Source organism: Chiloscyllium plagiosum, unplaced genomic scaffold (genome assembly GCF_037043375.1).
Source record: "Chiloscyllium plagiosum isolate Xiang-an unplaced genomic scaffold, Cpla_swu_hap1 HiC_scaffold_42, whole genome shotgun sequence".
Taxonomy (NCBI): Eukaryota; Metazoa; Chordata; class Chondrichthyes; order Orectolobiformes; family Hemiscylliidae; genus Chiloscyllium; species Chiloscyllium plagiosum.
This window is the reverse complement of record NW_028270180.1, coordinates 32,184,458-32,211,984: the sequence shown is the minus strand read 5'-3', so window position 1 is coordinate 32,211,984 and position 27,527 is coordinate 32,184,458. Positions and strand designations below refer to the sequence as shown.

At 46.3% G+C, this 27,527-nt stretch overlaps 1 long non-coding RNA gene across 2 annotated transcripts in view; it reads right to left on the bottom strand.

Moving 5' to 3' along the window:
* Window positions 1-27,527, bottom strand: part of LOC148137568 (uncharacterized) — a 173,970-nt gene that overhangs the window by 81,944 nt on the left and 64,499 nt on the right. Inside the window, exon 1 of one of the 2 annotated variants that reach the window (XR_015754180.1) lies at window positions 38-147. The exons of the other annotated variant lie outside the window; for it this stretch is intronic. This is a non-coding gene — a long non-coding RNA (uncharacterized LOC148137568). Of the gene's footprint in view, window positions 1-37; window positions 148-27,527 lie in introns of those variants that run through there. 2 annotated transcript variants of the gene reach the window in all.

Sequence of the window (27,527 nt, the reverse complement as noted above, 5' to 3'; positions counted from 1 at the left end):
TGAATTCATTTCCATGAATGCATCTACAAATACTTACATTTACATAGTCCCTGTAATGTAAAAGGTCAACTCAAAGCTCATCACAGGACCTTTCAGACATAGTTAGATGAAAGAGGCCTGAATGTCCTTGTTGTTTCAAAAACATAACTCAATCAGCTTCGGTGAAGTTGCTAACTGAGAGAAAAGCTGTGATTTGCTTCATATAACTTTTTATTTCTCACCATAGGGAGTGGTATTATTGGTTAGTAATTACTGGTCTCCTCATGACTGGTCTAGTAATTCAGAACCTCAGCAAATGCTCCAAGGAAATGCAGCTCCCACCAGGGTACATGATGCAATTTGAATTCAGTGAAAAGCCAGTCTAATGACGAACATGTAACTATTATTGCTCATTGCAAAACAGCCCTCTTGACCCTACAAGGTCCTATTAATAAACAGCTGGGGGCTAGTGCCAAAACTGGGAGAGCTGACTCACAGACTAGTCATAGTTGTACTCATGGAATCATACCTTACAGACAATGTCCAGACACCACCATTACCATCCCTGGATTTGTCTTGTCCCACCAGCAGGACAGATCCAGCAGAGGTGGTGGCAGAGTGGGATACAGTCAGGATAGAGTTGCCTTGGAGCCTACAAAATTGACTCTGGACCTCATGAAATCTCATGGCTTCAGATTAAACATGGGCAACTTCCTGTCGATTACCATGTACCTTCCTCCCTTGGCTGATGAATCAGCACTCTTTCATGTTGAACAATACTTGGAGGAAGTAATGAGGATGGCAAGGGCACAAAATGTATTCTGGGTGTGGGATTTCAATGTGCATCACCAAGAGTGGCTTGGCAGCAGTACTACTGATCGAGCTGGTCAGGTCCTAAAGGACAAAGCTGTTAGACTGGGTCTGCAGCAGGTGGTGAGGGAACCAACAAGACGGAAAATCATTCTTGACCTCATCCATACCAATCTTCTGGTTACAGATGCATTTGTCAATGACCACATCAGTAAGAGTGACCACTGCATAGTTCACACTGAGAACAACCTCCACTATGTTGTGTGGAACTATCAGCATGCTAAATGGGACTCAAGACTGGGCATCCATGCTGTGAACCATCAACAACAGCAGAATTGTACTCCAGCATAATCTGCAACCTCGTGTCAGCATATTTCCCCACTCAACCATTGCTATCAAGGCAGGGGATTAACTCTGATTCAATGGAGAGTGCAGGAGGGCGTGCCAGGAACAGAACTAGGTATAATTAGAAATGAGGCAAACGTGAGGACTGCAGATGCTAGAAATCAGAGTCTACATTACAGTGGTGCTGGAAAAGCACAGCCGGTCAGGCAGCATCTGATGAGCAGGAAAATCGACGTTTCAAGCAAAAGCCCTTAAAAATGAGGCATCAACCTGGTGAAGCTACCAAACAGTATGACCTACATGCCAAGCAGCATAAACAGCAAGTAATCGCAGAGGTAAGTGATCCCACAACCAATGGATCAGATCGAAGCTCTGCAGTTCTGCTACATCCAGTTGAGAATGGTGGTGGACAATTCAGCAACTTACTGGATGAGAAGGCTCCACAAATATCCCCATCCTCACTGATGGAAGAGCCCAGTACATCATTGCAAAAGATAATCAAAGCAATCTTAAGCCAGAAGTGCTGAATGGATAATCTCAGCCTCTTCCACTGGTCCCCAAAATCACAGATACCAGGGATAAGCCAACTTGGTTCACTCCACATGATATCAAGAACCAGCTGGAGAGACTGAATACCGCAAAGGCTATGGGCCCAAACAACATGTCAGGAATTGGACTGAAGACTTATGCTCCAGAACTTGCCGCTCCCTTAGCCTAGAGGAGTTACAACATTGGCACCTGTCCGACAATATAAAAGATTCTCCAGATTTATCGTTTAGGTAAAAAGCAGGACAAATCCAACCTAGCCAATTACAGTGCCATCAGTCTACTCTCGATCAAGGGTAAAGTAATGGAAGGGGTCATCAGCAGTGTTATCGAGCAGCACCTGCTCAGCACAAACCTGATCAGTGACACCCTGACTGGGTTCCACCAGGGCCACTCAGCTCTGACCTCATTACAGCCATGATTCAAACATGGACAAAAGAGCTGAAGTCCAGAGGTGAGGTCAGTGTGGTAGCCCTTGACATCAAGGCTGCATTCAACCGACTATGATATCAAGGAGCTCTAGCTAAACTGGGTATCGGAGGACAAACTTTCCACCGGTTGGAGTCATACCTGGCAAATAGGAAGATCGTCATGGTTGTTGGACGTTAGTCATCCAGCTCCAGGACCTCTCTGCAGGAGCTCCTCAGCGTACTGTCCTAGGCCCAATCATTTTCAACTGCTTCATCAATGACCTTCCCTCCATCAGAAGGTCAGAAGTGGGGACATTTGCTGATGATTGTGCAATGTTCAGCATTATTTGTGACTCCTCAGATAGTGAAGTAGTCCATGATCAAATGCAATAAGATCTGAATAATATCCACTCTTGGGCTGACAAAAGTGGCAAGTAACTTTTGCACCACATAAATATCAGGCTCTGACCATCACCAATAAGAAAAAAAATTGAACCACTATCCCTAAACATTCAATGGTGTTACCATCATTGAATCCCACCCTATCAACAACCTTGGGGTTAACATTAACCAGAAATTCAACTGGACCCAATAAATAAACACAATGGCTACAAGAACAGACCAGAGTCTATGAATACTGCAGCAAGTAACTGACCTACTGACACTCCAAAGTCTGTTCATCATCTACAAGGTCGGAGTGTGATGGGATACTCCTCACTTGCCTGGATGAATGCAATTACAACAACACTTAAGAAGCTTGACACCATTCAGGACAAAGCAGACCGCTTGATTGGCACCACATCCATAAACATCCGCACCCTCCACGAGTGACAGTCAGTAGCAGCAGTGTGTACCATCTACAAGATGCACTGCGGAAATTCACAAAAGATCCTTAGATAGTACCTTCCAAACTAATGACCACTTCCATCTAAAAGAACAAGGGCAGCACATATGTGGGAACACCACCATCTGCATGTTCCTCTCCAAGCAACTCATCATTCTGACTTGGAAATATATCTCTGTTCCTTCACTATCACTGGGTCAAAATCCTAATGGCATTATGGGTCAACCCACAGCAGGTGGACAGCAATGGTTCAAAAGGGCACCTGCTTCACCACCTACTTCCAAAGGCAACTAGGGGCACAAATGAGAAATGAAAATGTGTTGCTGGAAAAGCGTAGCAGGTCAGGCAGCATCCAGGGAACAGGAGAATCGACGTTTCGGGCATAAGCCCTTCTTCAGGAATGTCCTTTGCAGGTCTGTGAGAGTGTTGTCCTGAGCTGGGGTAGGTCGAGTTGCAGGGAATGTAGGTAGCGGCGCATGGCTGCAAGCATGGAGCGGAGGATCCGGAGGGAGATCTGTTGCTGGAGGCTTCGGATTTGTTGTAGATACTGGTTGTCCTGGTTGGGTCCAAGTTTTGTTGATCGGAACGTAGTCCGGAGTCCGTGCGAGATAAGTCGGTTCCGTAGGCAGGTGCTGAGGAAGGAGATATGGCTGTGGTAGCGAGTCTGTTTGAGAATGTGGCTGAAGAGCTTCTGTGCAGAGGAGATGACCTGGGGGGTGCAGTGAGAGAGGGACTCACTGAAATCTTTATAGAGGGAGGAAGAGAGCTTCTTCAAGGAAGGCATCCTTGTAAGAGGATTCGCAGTAGGTTGAAATCTTTGAGGAGAAAGTGAGGTCTGCAGATGCTGGAGATCAGAGCTGAAAATGTGTTGCTGGAAAAGCGCAGCAGGTCAGGCAGCATCCAGGGAACAGGAGAATCGACGTTTCGGGCATAAGCCCTTCTTCGGGGTTATGCCCGAAACGTCGATTCTCCTATTCCCTGGATGCTGCCTGACCTGCTGCGCTTTTCCAGCAACACATTTTCAGCTCTGATCTCCAGCATCTGCAGACCTCACTTTCTCCGCACAAATGAGAAAACCAGATGGTTTGATCAATGGCTTTTTTGGGAGGGAAATCTGCTGTCCTAACCTGGTCTGACTTATATGTGTTTCCAACCAAGAACAATATGGTTGATTCTTAACCACCCTCTGTGTAATTAGAGATGGGTTATAAATGCTGATCTGGTCAGTGATGCCATATCCCATGTAAACATTTTGAAAATTCTTTCCTCCTGTGTCATTCTCATTACTTCTGTATTGTTTCTCGGAAATCCTATCCCATTGTGTTTAACTTTACTCCCAACAGTTTCCCACTATGACCATACACAGCTCTTACCAATTCTTTTAAACTGAATCTAATTTTAATCTTTGTACTAAATGGGAGCAAGATCAGAAGTGGAGATCCCATTTATGGGGAGCGGTCAGGAATGGGAAAACTCCCATCCATCCCAGCAGATAAACTAACTCACAAGAAGATTGAGCCTGTGCTTTAAGTTATCTGGGTTGGCAGCTCAGAACATAAGGAACCAACACTCTGAGTGAGCAGGATGTCAGAGTCTGTGTCTTGAGATGGAACAGGTATTCATACCTTGGCAATTTGCCTGCATGCCAAGGACTCACATGTTCAGGACCCACAATGATTCACAGATGTGCAGTTTGGCTATGTAAAGCTAAAAAAGACCCAGATCAAGACTGAGTCAATTTACATAACCTGGCTTTACAACTTGATTGTTTTGTATTTTGATATAATTCTAGAAAATTTGCACTGCGTACCATACAATGCCAATATTTCCCTCCTGAAGTGTAGCACACAAAATTGAACAATTACTCCAGATGGAGTCTGACCAAACTTTGCATCATTGAGGCAAAACCTCCTCTCCATTGTTTCAGTTCCCTTCATTAAGAACAACATTCCATTTGACTTCTGTAACCCATGTCCCTTTGCTCCACCAATTTCTAGTCCCTTGATATTAAGAAAATATTCCAACTGGTCTTTTTTAGAACCAATGTTGTTTTCTATTTCACCACATTGAACTAAGTCTGCCACTGTTTTGACCATTCATTCAATCAATATTGTTGCTTAGTAATTTCCTCTTCTTTAAAATTCAGTATCAGTTATGAAAACATATATGACACCCTATTCCTTCATCTAGGTTATTACGACATGAAGAAAATTAAAGGCACTTCAAGATGCTGGAGTCCACTACTTGGGACACCACTCATTTAACTGCACTATCATTATCCTCCGCTATGTCCTGTTTCACAATCAACTGCTGATCACTGATCAATGATTAATTTGGTTCAGAATTTGGTTTATAGAATCCCTTAACTTGCAGAAAGAGGCTATTTGGCCCATCAAGTCTGTACAAGTCTCTTAACAGCATCTCATCCTTACACATCCCATCCCCTAACTCCTTATGGGGTCTTTACCGTGGTTAATCTACCTAACCTGCACATCCCTGGACACTTTAGCACAGCCAATCCAGCTAATGCGCACATTCTTGGGCTGCAGGAGGGAACTAGAGCACCTGAAGGAAACCCATGCAGACACAGAGAGGATGTGCAAACTCCACACACATAGTCACCCAAGTCTGGAATCAAACCTGGGTCCAGCCAACTCATTTCTTTCTAATGAATTTGCTCAGAGATGTTATTACACACTTCTGGATCAGGTGGAACTTGAACTAAGTCAATCCATTCGTTTCATGTTAACATCAATCAGTAATTTCACAACTTGACTACCACCTCACAATCACACTCTATTACAAATACTATCTTTCATTTATAGCATATAGACTAAAGCACATAGAATTTCAACGTGCGTCCTTTAGTTGCAGATCAGTGGAACTCTTGAAAAAGACATAAAAACAACCACTTATTGGTATTAACACTCAGAACATTATTTCAATGAGCCACCACACATTGCAGCACAGAGGAACTACGCAGAGCGGAGAAAAATCACCAAAACAGTGTATTCAAAAAGAATGGGTACCCAATGTACACAGTCTGCTGATTTCTCAGCAACAAACCCAACCAAGCAGACAAAACGCGTCCAGAAACCCTAGCCACTCCCCTCTACATCAAAGACATGTCAGAAATTACTGCCAGACTACTCAGACCCCTTGGCATCATGGTAGCCCACAGACCCACCAACACACTAAAACAGTAGCTAATGAACTTAAAAGACCCTATCGAGACAACAAGCAGAACTAATGTCATTTACAAAATACCAGGCAAGAACTGTAACAAAGATTACATTGGACAAACAGTAGAAAACTAGCCACCAAGTTACATGAACATCAACTAGCCACAAAACAATATGACCCTCTCTCACTAGTATCCTTACATACAGATAAGGAAGGACACCACTTCAACTGGGACAATGCATCCATCCTAGGACAAGCCAAACAGAGACATGCACAAGAATTCCTAGAAGCATGGCATTCCAACCGGAACTCTATCAAACACATCGAGTTAGACCCCATCTACCAACCCCTGAGAAAAAGAACAGGAAATGACATCACCCCAGGAAATGACATCACCAACCCAAAGAAACCCAAACATATAAATAGAAAGCAGGAATTCTATGTGCTTCGTCCGGAAGCTCACTGAAGATGTTATCTAGTATGGTGATGAAAAATCTGAAAATGAACCTTCCAGCTCAGCGAGCAAACCTACTTCCAGAACTGTTTATATTATTTCATTGGGGTACATCAAGGTTATAGCAAAACATTTCGAGAATTCCCAAAGAAATTGAGGGTGAAGATTTTAGTCAATGCAGAGAATTTCTTTAGGTCACTTTTTTGTTTGACTTCCTTTAATATCAGGCTCAGCCAAGGTCAAAATTCAGAATTCAGATGTTGTTTATACCTTCATTCAAAAACAAATAGCTAGTCAGAAATATTTTCATCTCAAAGTGTTTTATGCTTAGAATGAAATGTGGAATTTAAAGACAATTTATTCCATATGTAAGCTGGGCAGTCATGCGAGTGTGCTTGGAAATTATTTTCTGTGGCATAGCCCAAAGACTCACAAAACATGATTTTATTGGAAGCACTATGGTCTACTCTAGGTTTCAGCTCTGTAGTAAAACGTGAGGGAGTGATTGGAACAGAATTGGTGCATTCAGAGGATGGAAGTGATGCAGAGCTGGAGCAGTCAAGTAGTAAGAGACAGCAGAGCTGACTAACACTTTGAGTTCCTTTATTGTTTTGCCTTAGATTGACTCAAAAGCTAAACAGGTTGGGAGGTACTCTCTATACCGAGCAAAACATGTCATCCTATGTTTTAGCCAATGGAAACTGCTCACGTTTATTTTAAGTTCTCTAAGCTAAGCCATCATTTTTCACCCATATCTCTTCAAGAACACCAATTGTGATTCTTTTATAATACAAGTCATCAAAGAGTTCATCCCATGTGTTTGCTGTTACCAAAGGAAAAGGCTCTTTCTCCAAAATAATGCAACTAGGTCTGGAAATTCACACATTTCACTTTGCATCTTCACAGGCTGGAATAAACAAGCACTTGTATTGAGGGTCTCACCTCAGGGTGCCAACAGAAATCTGAGCAAAGGACTCAGGGATAACCCTCCTATTTATGCAGCTGCTAAATGGGTATGTACAGAGTTGGAAAATGAAAAGAAATTCCACACTTGTGACTGGTGTCTGCAGGAATTGCTCATTGCTGGCTCTCGGCCCATGAAAGGGAAACAGGCACACCCCCTCCAGCTGGCCTTTGATTCAGGTCTGGTGGCAGAAATCAGAAATCGGACACAAATCACCTGTGCAATCTGGCAATTAGCTCCATCTCTTTAATTAATCATGTCATGTGATGCACAAGAGACTTTTGCCTGAGAAGAAGAACATTTTCGACTTCCAAGTATATGCAATAAACAAAGACCGAGTGATAGACATCATAAAATTCATCCAATGAGTTCTTAACTACACTAAGAGACCAGGACCATTTTGGCTGAGCTCAACACACCAGATGTGTCCATCCATTTACGGGCCACATGGGTGGATTCCATGTAAGCTTTGGGGTTCTATGCATAATTTAAATGTAATTAATTCTAATTTTAGTGTTTTCTATAACAATCACCTGATTAACACATTCCTATTCATATTTGGTCATGTTTTTCTAATATGCCTCTTTTATATGTAGTAGAACGTAACATAGTGCAAGAATGTTTGTGTGTGTATATGTGGGGGGTAGTACTAAGCAGTGAATAATGATTCAAACTCTTTCCTTGAGTATCAATGGATAATCAATTCACGGAACACCACTACAACTGGAGCAGATGGAAATGCATGGAAGAGTGGGACAAAATTGAAGTTCCTGGCATTGATATCAAACAGGAGGGAGAATTGTATTAAAGTTGAAGTACACAGGGATTTGGCAGGGTTCCACTGCTTGGAAAAGACAGACTGGACCAGAGTTGGAGAATTCAGAGTAAGACAGGATTGGAGCAGAGCTGGGTCACTCATGGAGTAAGGGATTCGAGCAGAGCTGGGACACGTGGGGAGTGAGGGATTGGAGCAGAGCTGGGACACTCATGGAGTAAGGGATTCGAGAAGAGCTGGGACACATGGGGAGTGAGGGATTGGAGCAGAGTTGGGACACACAGAGAGTGAGAGATCGGAGCACTGCTGGGACACCCAAAGACTGAGGGATCAGAGCAGAGCTGGCACAAACAGGGAGTAAGGGATTGGAGCAGAGCTAAGACACTCGGAGTGAAGGATCGGAGCAGAGTTGGGACACACAGGAGTGAAGGATCAGAGCAGAGCTGGGACACTCAAAGAGTGAGGAATCGGAACAGAGCTCGGACAGAGGGAATCGAGGGATTGAGAGGAGCTGGGATACACAGGGAGTGAAGGATTGGAGCAAAGCTGGGACAATCGGGGAATGCGGGATCAGAGCGGATCTGGGACACTCGGGGAGTGAAGGATCGAAGCAGAGCTGGGAAACACAGGGAGTGAGGGATCGGAGCAGACCTGGGACAATCGGAGTAAGGCATTGGAGCGGAGCTTGGGCACCCGGAGTGTGGGAGTGCAGCAGAGTTGGGACACACAGAGAGTGAGGGGTCGGAGCAGAGCTGGAACACACAGGGAGTGAGGAAGCGAAGCACAGCTGGAACACAGAGGGATTGAGGGATCGGAGCAGAGCTGGGACACACAGGGAATGAGGGATCAGGGCAGAGCTGGGAACACAGGGAGTGAGTGGGGATTGGAGCAGAGTTGGGACATACAGGGAGTGAGGGATCGGAGCACAGCTGGGACTCATGGATTGAGGGATTGGAGCAGAGCTGGGACATACAGGGAGTGAGAGATTGGAGCAGAGCTAGGACACGGAGTGAAGAATCGGAGCAGAGGTGGGACACACATGGAGTCAGGGATCAGAGCACAGCTGAGATTCATGGATTGAGGGATCAGAGCAGAGTTGGGACACACAGGGATTGAAGGATCGGAGCACAGCTGGGAAACAGGGAATGAAGGATCAGAGCAGAGCTGAGACACTCAGGGAGTGAGGGATCAGAGCAGAGCTGGGACACACATGGAGTCAGGGATCAGAGCACAGCTGAGACTCATGGATTGAGGGATCGGAGCAGAGCTGGGACATCGATGACTGTATCGGCGCTGCCTTGTGCTCCCACGAGGATGTTGAACACCTTCCACCCTGACCTCAAATTTACCTGGACCGTCTCAGACTCCTCCCTCCCCTTCCTAGACCTCTCCATTTCTATCTCGGGCGACCGAATCAACACGGACATTTACTATAAACCGACCGACTCCCACAGCTACCTTAACTACACCTCCTCCCACCCTGCCCCCTGTAAAAACGCCATCCCATATTCCCAATTCCTTCGTCTCCGCCGCATCTGCTCCCAGGAGGACCAGTTCCAATACCGAATAATCCAGATGGCCTCCTTCTTCAAAGACCGCAATGTCCCCCCAGACGTGATCGACTATGCTCTCCACCGCATCTTCTCCACTTCCCGCTCCTCCGCCCTTGAGCCCCGTCCCTCCAATCGCCACCAGGACAGACCCCACTGGTCCTCACCTACCACCCCACCAACCTCCATATACATCATATCATCCGTCGTCATTTCCGCCACCTCCAAACGGACCCCACCACCAGGGATATATTTCCCTCCCCTCCCCTATCAGCGTTCCGAAAAGACCACTCCCTCTGTGACTCCCTTGTCTGGTCCACACCCCCCACCAACCCACTCCCTGCACCTTCCCCTGCAACCGCAAGAAATGCAAAACTTGTGCCCACACCTCCCCCCTTACTTCCCTCCAAGGCCCCAAGGGATCCTTCCATATCCGCCACAAATTCACCTGTACCTCCACACACATCATTTACTGCATCCGCTGCACCCGATGTGGCCTCCTCTATATTGGGGAGACAGGCCGCCTACTTGCGGAACGTTTCAGGGCACACCTCTGGGACACCTGGACCAACCAACCCAACCACCCCGTGGCTCAACACTTCAACTCACCCTCCCACTCCACCAAGGGCATGCAGATCCATCGCCAGACCATAGCAACATGACGGCTGGAGGAAGAGCGCCTCATCTTCTGCCTAGGAACCCTCCACCCATAAGGGATGAACTCAGATTTCTCCAGTTTCCTCATTTCCGCTCCCCCCACCTTGTCTCAGTCCCAACCCTCGAACTCAGCATCACCTTCCTAACCTGCAATCTTCTTCCTGACTTCTCCGCGCCCACCCCCACTCCGGCCTATCACCCTCACCTTAACCTCCTTCCACCTATCGCATTTCCAACACCTTTCCCCCAAGTGCCTCCTCCCTACCTTTTATCTCAGCCTGCATGGCACACTCTCCTCATTCCTGAAGAAGGGCCCATGCCCGAAACATCGATTCTCCTGCTCCTTGGATGCTGCCTGACCTGCTGCGCTTTTCCAGCAACACATTTTCAGCTCTGTTCTCCAGCATCTGCAGTCCTCACTTTCTTCCAGTGAGGGATCAGGGTAGAGCAGGGATGCACAGAGAGTGAGGGATCAGAGCAGAGCTGGAATACACAGTGAGTGAGGGATCGGAGCAGAGCTGGAATACACAGTGAGTGAGGGATTGGAGCAGAGCTGGGATACACAGTGAGTGAGGGATCGGAGTACAGCTGGGACACACAGGGAGTGAGGGATCAGAGAAGAGCTGGGACACACGGGGTGTAGGGGTCAGAGCAGAGCTGGGACACACAGGGTGTGAGAGATCAGAGCAGAGCTGGGAAACCCAGGGATTGAAAGATCGGAGCAGAGCTGGGATACACAGGGAGTGAGGGATCGGAGCAGAGCTGGAATACACAGGGAGTGAGGGATCGGAGCAGAGCTGGGACACGTGGTTAGTGAGGAATCGGAGCAGAGTTGGGACATACAGGGAGTGAGGGATCGGAGCAGAGTTGGGATACACAGTGAGTGAGGGATCGGAGCAGAGCTGGGACACGTGGTGAGTGAGGAATCGGAGCAGAGTTGGGATATACAGGGAGTGAGGGATCGGAGCAGAGCTGGAACACACAAGTGTATTTGAGGAAAGACATTCTGGCTATTGAGGGAGTGCAGCGTAGGTTCACGAGGTCAATTCCTGGAATGACGGGATTACCTTACACTGAAAGTCTGAAGCGACTGGGCTTATATACCCTTGAGTTTAGAAGACTGAGAGGGGATCTGATTGAGACATATAAGATTATGAAAGGATTGGACACTCTGGCAGCAGGAAACATGTTTCCGCTGATGGGTGAGTGCCGAACCAGAGGACACACAGCTTAGAAATACGGGGTAGACCATTTAGGACAGAGATGAGGAGAAACTTCTTCACCCAGAGAGTGGTGACTGTGTGGAATGCTCTGCCCCAATGGGCAGTGGAGGCCCAGTCTCTGGATTCATTTAAGAAAGAGTTGGATAGAGCTCTCAAAGATAGTGGAATCAAGGGTTATGGAGATAAGGCAGGAAGAGGATACTGATTAGAAATGATCAGCCATGATCATATTGAATGGTGGTGCAGGCTCGAAGGGCTGAATGGACTACTCCTGCACCTATTGTCTATTGTCTATTGAGTGAGGGACCGGAGCAGAGCTGGGATCACAGTGAGTGAGGGATCGGAGTAGAGCTGGGAAACACAGGGAGTGAGGGATCAGAGCAGAGCTGGGACACACAAGGAATGAGGGGACAGAGCAGAGCTGGGACACTCAGGGAATGAGTGTTTGGAGCAGAGCTAGGACACACAGAGAGTGAAGGGTCGGAGCAGAACTGAGACACACAACGAGTGAGGGATCGGAGCAGAGCTAGGATACACTGTGAGTGAGGGATCGGAGCAGAGCTGGGATACACAGGGAGTGAGGGATCGGAACAGAGCTGGGACACACAGTGAGTGAGGGATCGGAACAGAGCTGGGACACACAGTGAGTGAGGGATCGGAACAGAGCTGGGACACACAGTAAGTGAGGGATCGGAACAGAGCTGGGACACACAGTGAGTGAGGGATCGGAACAGAGCTGGGACACACAGTAAGTGAGGGATCAGAACACATTTGGGACATACAGGGAGTGAGGGATCGGAGCAAAACTGGGACACACAATGAGTGAGGGATCGGAGCAGAGCTGGGATACACAGGGAGTGAGGGATCGGAACAGAGCTGGGATACACAGTGAGTGAGCAATTGGAACAGAGCTGGGACACACAGTCAGTGAGGGATCGGAGCAGAGCTGAAATACACAGTGAACGAGGGATTGGAGCAGAGCTAGGATACACTGTGAGTGAGGGATCGGAGCAGAGCTGAGACACACAATGAGTGAGGGATCGGAACAGAGCTGGGACACACAGTGAGTGAGGGATCAGAGCAGAGCTGGGATACACAGTGAGCGAGGGACCGGAGCAGAGCTGGGATACACAGGGAGTGATGGATTGGAGCAGAGCTGGGACACACAGGGAGTGTGGGATCAGGGCAGAGCTGGGAACATACGGAGTGAGGGATCGGATTATAGCTGGGACACACAGGGAATGAGGGATCAGAGCACAGCTGGGACACACGAGGTGGGAGGGATCCGAGCAGAGCTGGGAAACCCAGGGATTGAAGGATTGGAGCAGAGCTGGGACACATAGGGAGTGAGGGATCGGAACAGAGCTGGGATACACAGTGAGTGAGGGATCGGAGCATATCTGGGACACATAGGGTGTGAGGGATCGTAGCAGATCTGGAACACACAGGGAGAGAGGGATCAGGGCAGAGCTGGGAAACACAGGGAGTGAGGGATCAGAGTATAGCTGGGACACATAGGGAGTGAGGGATCGGGAGCAGAGCTGGAACACACAGGGAGAGAGGGATCAGGGCAGAGCTGGGAAACACAGGGAGTGAGGGATCGGAGTATAGCTGGGACACGCAGGGAATGGGGGATCAGAGCAGAGCTGGGATAGATACAGAGTGACTGGTTGGAGCAGAGCTGGGACACACAGGGAATGAGAGGTCAGAGCAGAGCTGGGACACACAGTGAGTGAGGGATCGGAGCTGGGCTGGGATACACAGTGAGTGAGGGATCAGGGCAGAGCTGGGATGGGAGTGAGGGGTCGGAGCAGAGTTGGGATACACAGGGAATGAGGAGTCGGAGCAGAGCTGGGACACTCAGGGATTGAAGGATCGGAGCCGAGCTGGGACAGTCAGGGAATGAGTGTACGGAGCTGGGACACTTGGAGTGAGGGACCGGAGCAGAGTTGGGACATACAGGGAGTGAGGGATCAGGGCAGAGCTGGGATGGGAGTGAGGGGTCGGAGCAGAGTTGGGATACACAGTGAGTGAGCGATAGGAGTAAAGCTGGGATTCACAGTGAGTGAGGGATCAGAACAGATTTGGGACACACAGGGAGTGACTGATCGGAGCAGAACTGGGATACACAGTGAGTGAGGGATTGGAGCAGAGTTGGGACATACAGGGATTGAGAGATCGGAGCAGAATTGGGACACACAGAGAGTGAGGGATCGGAGTAGAGTTGGGACACACAGGGAATGAGGAGTCGGAGCAGAGCTGGGACACTCAGGGATTGAAGGATCGGAGCCGAGCTGGGACAGTCAGGGAATGAGTGTTCGGAGCTGGGACACTTGGAGTGAGGGACCGGAGCAGAGTTGGGACATACAGGGAGTGAGGGATCGGAGCAGAGCTGGGATACCCAGGGACTGAGGGAACGGAGCAGAACTGGGATACCCAGGGAGTGAGGGGTCAGAGCAGAGTTGGGACACACAGTGAGTGATGGATCGGAGCCGAGCTGGGACACTTAGGGAATGAGTGTTTGGAGCAGAGCTGGGACACTCGGAGTGAGGGGCCAGAGCAGAACTCGGACACAGAGAATTGAGGGATTGAAGGGATCTGGGACACGCAGGGTGTGAGGTTTCGGCCCAGAGTTGGGACACACAGGGAGTGAGGGATCGGAGCAGAGCTGGGACACACAGGGAGTGTAGATTCGGACAAGAGTTGAGACACACAGGGAGTGAGGGATTGGGGTAGAGCTGTGAACACTCGGAGTGAGGGATCGGAGCAGAGCTGGGACACACAGGGATTGAGGGATTGGAGCAGAATTGGGACACACAGGGATTGAGGGATCGGAGCAGAGCTGGGATACACACGGAGTGAGGGATTGGAGCAGAGTTGGGACACACAGGGAGTGAGGGATCGGAGCAGAGCTGGGATACACAGTGAGTGAAAGATCGGCGCAGAGCTTGGACACACGGAGTGGAATTGAGCTGGGACAACTATAGAGGAGCTGAGTGGTGCAGTTCAGAAGTAAGGAAGAAAGGGAGTAGAATGCACTGTCCTGAGTGTACCTGCTCTGTTCCACGCTGAGGTTGATCCTCACCCAGTATTCATAAACACAAACCATCCAGCAGTGCTATCCAAAAAGATTTTGGAACTCCTCAAGGACATTTTTCCTGTCACTGCCTACAGGGGAAATGAGAAGAAAATATGGGGAATAAAATTAAGAGAACTCCAACTCAGTATTTTTAATTTAAATTTATTGTTTTTACTGCTAGGCAACTCACCCATCATTCTTCCTCGATATTTACAACAGAAATTGACAGCAACTCTGGTAGCTGACCATAAGATTACCAATGTACATGTTAATTTTAATGGATTACCATCAACATTAAACCAAGGCACAGAAATCTTTTTTTTCTCTTGTTTGAGTACTAATGTGTGACTCACAGCTAACAAAGTAAAATTACTGCATCACTCTTGCACATCTACTGACTTCTATTGACAAATTCATTAACCTTTTAAAAATGAATCTTATGTAGAAGCCTAATTTATATGCTTCCTCACAGATTTATGGATTAAATGCACTTTTTAAAAAACTCATTCTCAGGATTTGACCATCTGAGGCTATCACTATTCCTTAATTTCAGTTTCCTGCAGTAAATGGTGATACAATTGAGTTGCTTGATGTTCGTGCCCCTGCAAGAGGAAGATGCTGTGGAATTGGAGTCACCCACAGAACTGGATAAAGTTGGCAGCTTGCTTTATAAAAGCATTTTAGTGAACCAGTTTAATTTGTACTGCAATATCTTTTGTGATCATTTTTACTGTCACCAGATTTCAGGAATGTTGTATTACAGATATACAATTGAACAATCAATGTGCTGCCAACAATGAAAGTTAAGGTTAGCATCAAACTGAAAAACGATCACACACAATGTGGCAAAGATTAGTGGTAAAGTAGAACCCATAGCGTTATAGATGTAAAGAGATTTCTCGGCCTAGCACGTCAATGTCAGTCATCAAGCATCTATCTGCTCTAATCCCATTTTCCAATATTTGGCCTATAGTCTTGTTTGCTATGGCACTTCAAGTGATAATCTAAATACTTCTTCAATGTCCAGCCTTTAGCATCATTCCAGAGAAGTGCAAATATCTATCACTCTCTGGGTGAAAAGAATCTTCCTTAAATCCTCTCCAAACCTTGTATTCTTCACCTGAAATCTATCCTCCCTGGTCAATGATCCTTCTACAAAGAGGAAATGTTTCTTCCTGTCTACCATATTTATGCCCTTCAATTTTGGATAAATTGATCAGACCCACCCTCAGCCTTCCCTGCTCTAAGGAAAACAACCTATTCTGGAACAAGACAAATTGCTGGCAAAACCCAGCAGGTCTGGCAGCACCTGTGGAGAAAAAGCAGCGTTATTGTTTCAAGTCTCAAATTTCAAGACTCTTCATCAGCCTAACTAGTCTCTTCTTCATAGTTAAAATGGCAGTGCAATATCTTGGTGAATCTCCTCTGCACCTTCTCTAGTGAACGACATCTTTCCTATATTTGGCAACTAGAGCTGCACACTGTACTGCTAACATTTCCATCGTACCGCTTCTGCTCCTGCATTTAGTGCCATGACTAACAAAGGCAAGTATCTCATATGCACCTTATACACCTGCTGTGTTGGTTTCAATAATCATGCACACCAAGGTGCTGTTCTTCCAAAATCACCTCCCATACATTGTTTTACCTAAGGGAGTTCACAAAGCACTGCACTGTGGATGCTGGAAATCTGAAACAAAAACAAATTCCTGGAGAACCTCAGCAGTTCTAGCAGCATCCAAAGGTGAATTCCGTTCCTCCCTCCATAAATACTGTCAGACCTGCTGACTTTCTCCAGTGATTTCTGTTTTCATAGAAGCCCTTCAGGTCAGAAAGAGGCTATTTAAACCATCGGGTCGTGTACTGACCCCCTGAAGACCATGCCATCCAGACTCACCCCCCTTAATCTATCTCTGTAATCCTGCATTGACCATAATTAATCTACCTAGCCTACATATCCCAGGACACTATAGGGCAATTTAGCATGGCTAATCCACCTAACTTACACATCTTTGGACTCTGGGAGGAAACCAGAGAAAACCCACGCAGACACGGGAAGAACACACAAACTTGACACAGTCACGTGAGGTTCCTGGTGCTGTGAGGCAGCAATGCTAACCACTGTGCTACGTTTGTTTCAAACTCCCTTGCCTTTTCAGTCTTCCCAAAATGGATAGCAAATCTATATCATCGTGTAGTCTAAGGCGCACCCCCCCCTCCCTTTTTCACATCATCATCAATTTTCGTATCCTTTGCAAACTTACTGATCAAATTTCCTAAATTTCATGTCTAGATCATTGATGTACACTACAAACAGCAAGAGAGCCAGCATCAAACCCTTCAGTACACTACTGGACACAGGCTTTGAAGCACAAGAACAACCTGTAACTATTACCTTCTATATCCTGCCTTTAAATCAATTTGGAATTCAGTTCGCCAAATTGTCTTGGATCACTTGCCTCTTACCATTGGGGACTTTGTCAAAGCCTCAGTAAAGTCTATGTAGTCTACATCCACTGCACTCGAAATATCAAGTCACCCACTTGAAGCTCAATCAAGTCCGCCAGACATTATATCCCTCTGACAAAGTCATGCTGACTGCACTTAACTAATCCCTGCCATTCTGAGAGATTAATACTGTCTTTCAGGATTTTTGACAGACATTTCTCAACTATAAAAATAAAAGAAACTATGAGAGTAAACAAGCAAGTAATATAACAATAGACGTGAGAGCTTTTGTAAATATAATGGAAGATTTGAGTTATAAGGAAAGGTTGGACAGAAGCATAGAGTCATAGAGATGTACAGCACGGGAACAGACCCTTGGGTCCAATTCATCCATGCTGACCAGAAAGCCTAACCCAATCTAGTCCCATTTGCCAGCACTTGGCCCATATCCCTCAAAACCCTTCCTAATCATATACCCATCCAGATGCCTTTTAAATGCTGCAGTTGCACCAGCCTCCATCACTTCCTCTGGCAGCTCAGTCGATACACGCACCACCATTTGAGTGAAACGGTTGTTCCTTAGGTCCCATTTAGATCTTTTCCCTCTCACCTTAAATTTATGCCCTTCAGTTCTGGACTCCCCCAACCCAGGGAAAGTGCTACAGCAAACAAACAATCCAGGTCCCTCATGATTTTATAAATTTCTATAAGATCACCCCTCAGCCTCCAACACTCCAGGGAAAACAACCTCAACCTATTCAGTCTCTCCCTATAGCTCAAATCCTCCAACCCTGGCAACATCCTTGTAAATCTTTTCTGAACCCTTTCAAGTTTTACATCATCCTTCCGATAGGAGGAAGACCAGAAATGCACACACTATTCCAAAAGTGGCCTAATCAATGTCCTGTACAGCTGCAATATGACCGCCGAACTCCTATACTCAATACCTCTGACCAATAAAGGAAAGCATACCAAACACCTTCTTCACTATTCTGTATACCTTCGACTCCACTTTCAAGTAACTATGAACCTGTATTCCAAGGTCTCAGCAACACATCCTTCATCAATCCTCTTCGTTACTTCTTCAAAAAACTCAATCAGGTTCAAGAGTCATGATTTCCCACGCACAAAGCCATGTTGACTATCCTAAATCAGTCCTTGCCTAGCCAAATATACGTAAATCCTGTCCCTCAGAATTCCCTCCAACTTGCCCAACCATGTCAGGCTCACCGGTCTATTGTTCCCTGGCTTTTCCTTACCACCTTTCTTAAATTGTAGCACCATGTTAGCCAACCTCCAGTCTTCCGGCATCTCACCTGTGACTATTGATGATACAAATATCTCAGCAAAAGGCCCAGCAATCACTTTCCTAGCTTCTCACAGACATCTAGGGTACATCTGATCAGGTGCTGGGGATTTATCCACCTTAATGCATTTTCAGACATCCAGCACCTCCTCCTCTGTAACATGGACATTTTTCAAGATGTCACCATCTATTTCCCTACATTCTATATCTTCCAAGTTCCTCTCCTCAGTAAACACTGATACAAAATACTCGTTTAGTATCTCCCCCATTTCTTTTGGTTCCACACACAGGCTGCCCTACTGAGGGGTCTTATTCTCTCCCCAGTTATCCTTTTGTCCTTAATGTATTTATAAAATCCCTTTGGATTCTCCTTAGCCATATTTGCCAAAGCTATCTCATTTTCTGTTTCTGCTCTCCTGATTTCCCTCTAAAGTTGTTATCTCTGGTTTGTTATCCTTGCCTTGTGCTAGCGAGGCGAGGTATAGGGTAAGAGAGAAGTTGAACACGTGTCTACAGGGATGGTGCATGATGGAGGGTTTCAAATACCTGGATAATTGGGGGCTCATTCTGAGGTAGGTGGGACCTCTACAAACAGGATGGTGGGACCTCTACAAACACTTGAACCAGAGGGGTACCAATATCCTAGGGGGTAATTTGCTAATCTTATTCAGGAGAGTTTCAACTAATTCAGCAGGGGGAAGGGAACCAAATTGTAGTTTCAGTGCCCAGAAGGTTAAGAGTAGTGTGGTCAGAAATATGGTTTCAAGGTTGCAAGAGTGCACCGGTAAGCAGGAAGGTGGTTTGAAGTATTTCTACTTCAACGCAGGAGCATCAGGAGCTTGAAGCATGGGCTGGTACCTGGGACTTTGATGTTCTGGCCATTTCGGAGACAAGAATAGACCAGGGCCAGGAATGGTTGTTGTAGGTTCCGGGGTTTAGATGTTTCAGTAAGACCAGGAAGGATGGTAAAAGAGGGGAAAGGTGTGGCATTGTTCATCACGGACAGTGTTACGGTGGCAGAAAGGATGTTTGATGACTCATCTACTGAGGGAGTATGGGCTGAGGTTAGAAACAGGACAGGAGAGGTCACCCTGTTGGGAGTTTTCTATAGGCCTCCAAATAGTTTCAGAGATGTAGAGGAAAGGATAGCAAAGATGATTCTGGACAGGATCGACAGTAACAAGGTAGTTGTTATGGGGGACTTTAACTTTCCAAATATTGACTGGAAATACTTTTGAAAATTCTTGCTTAATACCGTCAAAATCGGCCTTTCTCCAATTTAGAACATAGAACATAGAAGAATACAGCGCAGTACAGGCCCTTCGGCCCTCGATGTTGCGCCGATCCAAGCCCACCTAAACTACACTAACCCACTATCCTCCATATACCTATCCAATGCCCTCTTAATGCCCATAAAGAGGGAGAGTCCACCACTGTTACTGGCAGGGCATTCCATGAACTAACGACTCGCTGAGTGAAGAACCTACCCCTAACATCTGTCCTATATCTACCCCCCCTTAATTTAAAGCTATGCCCCCTTGTAATACCCGACTCAATACGCGGGAAAAGGTTCATACTGTCGACCCTATCTAAACCCCTAATCATCTTGTACACCTCAATCAAGTCACCCCTAAACCTTCTTTTCTCTAGTGAAAACAGCCCCAAGTGCCTCAGTCTTTCCTCATACGATTTTCCTTCCATACCAGGCAACATCCTGGTAAACCTCCTCTGCACCCGTTCCAATGCCTCCACATCCTTCCTATAGTATGGCGACCAAAACTGCACACAATATTCCAGATGCGGCCGTACCAGAGTCTTATACAACTGCATCATGACCTCAGGACTCCGGAACTCAATTCCTCTACCAATAAAAGCCAGTACGCCATATGCCTTCCTCACCGCACTATTTACCTGGGTGGCAACTTTCAGAGATCTGTGTACATGGACACCAAGATCCCTCTGCTCATCCACACTACCAAGTATCCGACCATTAGCCCAGTACCCCATCTTTTTGTTATTCTTCCCAAAGTGAATCACCTCGCACTTAGCTACATTGAATTCCATCTGCCACCTTTCTGCCCAGCTCTGCAGCTTCTCTATATCCTGCTGTAACCTGCCACATGCTTCCTCACTGTCAACAACTCCTCCGACTTTCGTATCATCCGCAAACTTGCTCACCCAACCTTCTAACCCCTCTTCCAGGTCATTTATAAAAATGACAAACAGCAATGGTCCCAAAACAGATCCTTGCGGAACACCGCTAGTGACGGCACTCCATGAAGAAACTTTGCCATCAACTACTACCCTCTGTCTTCTTCCATCCAGCCAATTCCTAATCCAAACCTCCAACTCACCCTCAATGCCATATCTCCGTATTTTCTGCAGTAGCCTACCATGGGGAACCTTATCAAACGCCTTACTAAAATCCATATATACCACATCTACCGCTTTCCCCTCATCAACCTCCTTCGTCACCTTTTCAAAGAATTCAATAAGGTCTGTGAGGCACGACCTGCCCTTCACAAAACCATGCTGACTACCCTTGATCACATTATTCCTATCCAGATGTGCATAAATCCTATCCCTTACAATTCTCTCTAAGACTTTGCCCACAACAGAAGTGAGACTCACCGGCCTATAGTTATTAGGGCTATCCCTACTCCCCTTTTTGAACAAGGGAACCACATTTGCTATCCTCCAGTCTTCTGGGACTACTCCTGTAGACAAAGAGGACATAAAAATCAAGGCCAATGGCTCTGCAATCTCCTCCCTTGCTTCCCAGAGAATCCTAGGATAAATGCCATCAGGCCCAGGGGACTTATCTATTTTCACCTTTTCCAGGATTTCCAACACCTCTTCTCTACATACCTCAAAGCCATCCATTCTACTTATTTGTGCCTCAGTATTCTCATCGACAACAATGCCCTGTTCCTGAGTGAATACTGAAGAAAAGTATTCATTCAGTGTCTCCCCAATCTCTTCCGCCTCCACACGCAACTTCCCCCTACTATCCTTGACTGGACCTATTCCTACCCTAGTCATTCTTTTATTCCTAACATACCTATAGAAAGCCTTAGGGTTTTCCCTAATCCTATCTACTAAGGACCTTTCATGTCCCCTCCTTGCTGCTTTTAGCTCTCTCTTCAGGTCCTTCCTGGCTACCCTATAACTCTCAATCGCCCCAATTGAACCTTCACGTCTCATCTTGAGGTAGGCCGCCCTCTTCCATTTAACAAGGGATTCCAATTCCTTATTAAACCACGGCTCCCTCGCACGACCCTTTCCTTCCTGCCTGACAGGTACATAATTATCAAGGACACTCAATAGTTGCCCCTTGAACAAGTTCCACATATCATTTACACTCTTGCCTTGGAGTCTACTTTTCCAAGCCACACATCCTAAGTCATGCCTCACCGCATCATAATTTCCCTTACCCCAGCTATAATTCTTGCCCTGTAGTACACACTTATCCCTCTCCATCACGAGTGTAAAAATCACCGAATTATGGTCACTATCCCCAAAGTGCTCACCTACCTCTAATTCTAACACCTGGCCTGGTTCGTTACCCAGAACCAAATCCAGTATGGCCTCACCTCTTGTTGGCCTGTCTACATATTGTGTCAGGAAACTCTCCTGCACACATTGAACAAACACTGACCCATCTAACGAACTTGAGCTATAGCTTTCCCAATCAATATCAGGAAAGTTAAAGTCCCCCATAACAACCACCCTATTACTGTCACTCATCTCCTGAATCACCTTCCCAATCCTTTCTTCAATGATTCTAGGACTATTAGGAGGCCTGTAAAAGACTCCTAACAGGGTGACCTCACCTTTCCTATTCCTAACCTCAGCCCAAACTACCTCAGATGGCAAGTCCTCATCCATCGTCCTTTCCACCGCTGTAATACTATCTTTGACAAGCAATGCCACACCTCCCCCACTTTTACCCCCACCTCTGACCCTACTAAAACATTTAAATCCCGGAACCTGCAACAGCCAATCCTGTCCCTGTTCTAGCCATGTCTCCGTAATAGCCACAACGTCGAAGTCCCAGGTACCAACCAACGCTGCAAGTTCACCTACCTTATTTCGTATACTTCTTGCATTGAAGTATACACACTTCAAGCCACTTCCCTGTTTACAGGCACCCTCCTTGGAAATTGATCCCATGTTCCTCACCTCCCTACACTCCAGGCCCTGCACCCTGAAGCTACAATCTGGGTTCCCATGCCCCTGCCGAGTTAGTTTAAACCCCCTCCAAGAGCACTAGCAAACCTCCCCCCAAGGATACTGGTTCCCCTCAGGTTCAGGTGTAGACCATCCTGTTTATAGAGGTCCCACCGTCCCCAGAAAGAACCCCAGTTATCCAAAAACTGGAACCCCTCCCTCCTGCACCATCCCTGAAGCCACGCATTTAATTGTTCTCTCTCTCTATTCCTCGAATCTCTATCACGTGGCACGGGTAACAAACCAGAGACAACAACTCTGTTTGTTCTAACTCCAAGCTTCCAACCTAGCTCCCTGAAAGCCTGTCTAACATCCTCAGCACTCCTCCTACCTATGTCGTTGGTGCCAATGTGGACCACGACTTCGGGTTGCTCCCCCTCCCCCTCCAGGACCCGGAAAACACGATCAGAGACATCACGTACCCTTGCACCTGGGAGGCAACATACCAAACGTGAGTCTCTCTCGTTCCCACAAAACCGCCTATCTGTGCCACGAACTATCGAGTCCCCAATTACTACTGCTCTGCTCTTCTTCACCCTTCCCTTCTGAGTAACGGGGACAGGCTCCGTGCCAGAGACCTGAGCCCCGTTACTTACCCCTGGTAAGTCATCCCCCCCACAAGTATCCAAAACGGTATACTTGTTCTTGAGGGGAATGGCCGCAGGAGGTCCCTGCACTGGCTGCTTCCTCCCAGTCCCCCTCACTGTAACCCATCTATCTGCCATCTTGGGAGTTACTACTTCCCTATAACTCTGATCTATGACCCCCTCTGCCTCCCGAATGATCCGAAGTTCATCCAACTCCAGCTCCAGTTCCCTAACACGGTCTTGGAGGAGCTGGAGATGGGTGCACTTCCTGCAAGTGTAATCGGCAGGGACGTCGATGGCATCCCTCACCTCATACATGTTGCAGGAGGAACATTGCACTGCCTTCACTGCCATCCCTCTAAAGCCAACTGTTTAAACAAAAACTGTGTCTAAATAATACAAGCAAAATTCAGCACTAACCTGCTTGCCACAACAGATGTTATTATTAGGTTAGAGGAGGAGGGCGGGTGGGAGGCACTACCTGTGTAGTGCCTCGGGTTCCTCTCCTTCACGCTTTTGAAGGGGGAAAAAAACTAACCCAGCTAAGCTTACACTAACTGCTTCCGGGTCTCGGCTGCCCCTCTGCTTGCCGTCACTTCCTCTGCTGCTCCCGCTCTTTCTGTGAAGGAGAGAGAAAACAAAACACCGATGCCCGCTACAGGTAAGTAATTTTGAAAAAAACTCTTACCTTAGCTGTAGTCTCCCGGGTTCACCTCAACTCGGCCGCTGCTCCCACTCAAATTTAGAACTTCACCTTTTAGATCTGGTCTATCCTTTTCCATCACTATTTTAAAACTAATAGAATTATGGTCACTGGCCCCAGAGTGCTCGTCCACTAACACTTCAGTCACTTTCTTGCCTTATTTCCCAAGAGTAGGTAAAGTTTTGTACCTTCTCTAGTAGGTACATCCACATATTCAATCAAAGTTTTTTTGTACACACTGAACAAGTTCCTCTCCATCTAAATCCTTAACACTATGGCAGCCCCAGTCCAGGTTTGGAAAGTTAAAATCCCCCACCATAACCATATTACTTTCAAGAGCTTTCAAAAGCTGAGTGGGGACAGATGTTCACGGGTAAATGGACAGCTCGGAAACCTTCAAAATTGAGATTACAGGAGCCTAGAGACAGTATGTCCCTGTCAGAGTGAAAGGCAAGGCTAGTAAGTGTAGGGAATGTTGAATGACTAGTGACATTGAGGTTTTGGTCAAGAAAAAGAAGGAAGCATATGTCAGGATTTGACAGAGTGATCAAGTGAATCCTTGGAAGAATATGAAAGCAGTAGGAGTACACTTAGAACATCGCACATTACAGCGCAGTACAGGGCCTTTGGTCCTCGATGTTGTGCTAACGTCTGAAGCCTATCTATCCTATATTATTCCATTTTCATCCACATGTTTATCCAATGACCATTTAAATGCCCTTAAAGTTGGCGAGTCTACTATTGTTGCAGGCAGGGTGTTCCACACCCTTACTACTGTCTGAGTAAAGAAACTACCTCTGATATCTGTCCTATATCTATCACCCCTCACTTTAAAGCTATGTCCCCTTGTGCTAGCTATCACCATATTATTCTTATAGATAATTGAGATCTCCTTACAACTTTGTTTCTTAATTTCCCACCTACTACTGGGGGGTCTATAATCCCAATAAGGATAATCATCCCTTTCTTATCTCTCAGTTCCACCCAAATAACTTCCCTGGATGTATTCCCAACAATATCCTTCTTAATTACAGCCATAATGTTATCTCTTATCAAAAACATCACTCCCTCCTCTCTAGCCCCCCTTTCTATCCTTCCTCAAGCATTTGTATCCTGGAAACATTAAATTGCCATTCCTGCCCATTCCTGAGTCAAGTCTCTGTAATTGCTATGATATCCCAGTCCCATGTTCCTAACCATGCCCTGAATTAATCTACCTTCCCTGTTAGGCCTCTTGCATTGAAATAAATGCAGTTTAATTTCTCTGATTCTCTTTGTTCTGGCCTGCCCTGACTGTTCGACTTGCTTCTGTTCCCAACTGTACCAGTCTCAGATTGATCTCTTTCCTCACTATCTCTCTGGCACCCAGATTCCTCCAAGGTCAGCTATGAACTTCGCTGTTTGTTAGACCATAAGACATCAGAGCAGAAGTTCGGCCATTCAGCCCATCAAGTCTGCTCTGCTATTCAATCATGGTTGATATGTTTTTCAACCCCATTCACCCACTTTCTCCCTGTAACCCTTGATCCCTTTGACAATCAAGAACCTATCTATCTCTGTCTTAAATATAGTCAATGCCCTGGCCTCCACAGCCTTCTGTGGCAATGAATTCTCTGGATTCCCCACTCTCTGGCTGAAGAAGTTTCTCCTTATCTCTGCTCTAAAAGGTCTTCCCCTTACTCTAAGGCTGTGCCCTCAGGTCCTAGTCTCTCCTACCAATGAAAACAACTTCCCAACATCCACTCTGTCTAGGCCAATCAGTATTCTGTAAGTTTCAACTGGAGCACCCCTCATCCTTTAAGGCTCCATTAAGTATAAACCCAGAGTGCTCAAATGTTCCTAATATGTTAAGCTTTTCATTCTTAGGACCATTCTTGTGAATCTCCTCTGAACACGCTCCAGGGCCAGTACATCCTTCCTGAGATATGGGGCCCAAAACTGCACACAATTCTCCAAATGTAGTCTGACCAGAGCCTTATAGAGCCTCAGAAATACATCCCTGCTTTTATATCCAAGTCCTCTCAAAATAAATGCCATCATTGCATGTGCCTTCCTAACTCAACCCGCAAGTTTACTTTGAGAGAATCCTGGACTAGAACTCCCAAGACCTTTTGCACTTCAGACTTTAAATTTTCTCCCCATTACAAAATAGCCAACACTTCTTTTCTTCCTACAAAAGTGCACAACCTCACACTTTCCCACGTTGTACTCCATCTGGCCCTTTGCCCACTTTCCTAACCTATTCAAATCCTTCTGCAGCCTTCCTGCCTCCTCAATGCTATCTGTCCCTCTACCTATCTTTGTATCAACTGCAAACTTAGCCAGAATGCCCTCAGTTCTTTCATCTAGATCATTAATGTATAAAGTGATAAGTTGTGGTCCCAACACTGAGCCTTGCGGAACACCATATGTCACTGACAACCATCCTGAGAAGGATCCTTTTATTCCCACTTTCTGCATTCTGCCAGACAGCCAAGCTTCCATCCATGCTAGTATCTTGCCTCTAACACCATGGACCATTAGTTTACTCAGTAGCCTCTTGTACAGCACATTGTCAAAGGCATTCTTGAAGTCCAGGCAGATAACATCATCGATTCTTATTGATCTAACCTGCTGTTACTTCCTCAAATAATTCTAGCAGATTTGTCAGGCAGGACCTCCCCTTGATGAAACCATGCTGACTTTGCCCTACTTCACCAGACACTTCCAAAAATTCAGAAATCTCATCCTTCACAATGGATTCCAGGATCGTATCCATGACCGAGATTGGGCTAATCGGTCTGTAATTTTCCATCTTTTGCCTTACTCTCTTTTTAAACAGGGGTGCCCCATTAGTGATTTTCCAGTCTTCTGGGACTCTCCTTGATTCTAGTCATTCCTAAAAGATCACCACTAATCCCTCTGTTACATCTTCAGCTATCTTCCTTAGAACTCTAGGGTGTAGTCCATCTGGTCCAGGTGATTTATCCACCTTCAGGTATACAGTTTTTCTAGCAGCCTCTCCTTGGTGATGTCTACCATACTCTGCTCTGCCCCCTCACTCTCTTGAATTTTTGAGATATTACTCATGTCTTCCACCGTGAAGACTGACACAAAGTAATTATTCAGTTCCTCAGCCATTCCCTTGTTCCCTCATTAACTATATAGTATTCAAACAGATGAAAGACTTAACAATCAATTTCTTAATGTATAATTTCAGTTACATCACACCGTATATTTTTGCTATAAATTCTGTGTGTTAGGATTGAGCCCTCCACTATCGCCTGATGAAGGAGCGACGCTCCGAAAGCTAGTGTGCTTGCAATTAAACCTGTTGGACTATAACCTGGTGTTGTGTGATTTTTAACTTTGTATGCTCCATAACAATCTTCTGCCAACCCGACAGGCCCGGGTTGAGAGGGAAAAGTTTTAAAAGGGACCTGAGGGGCAACTTC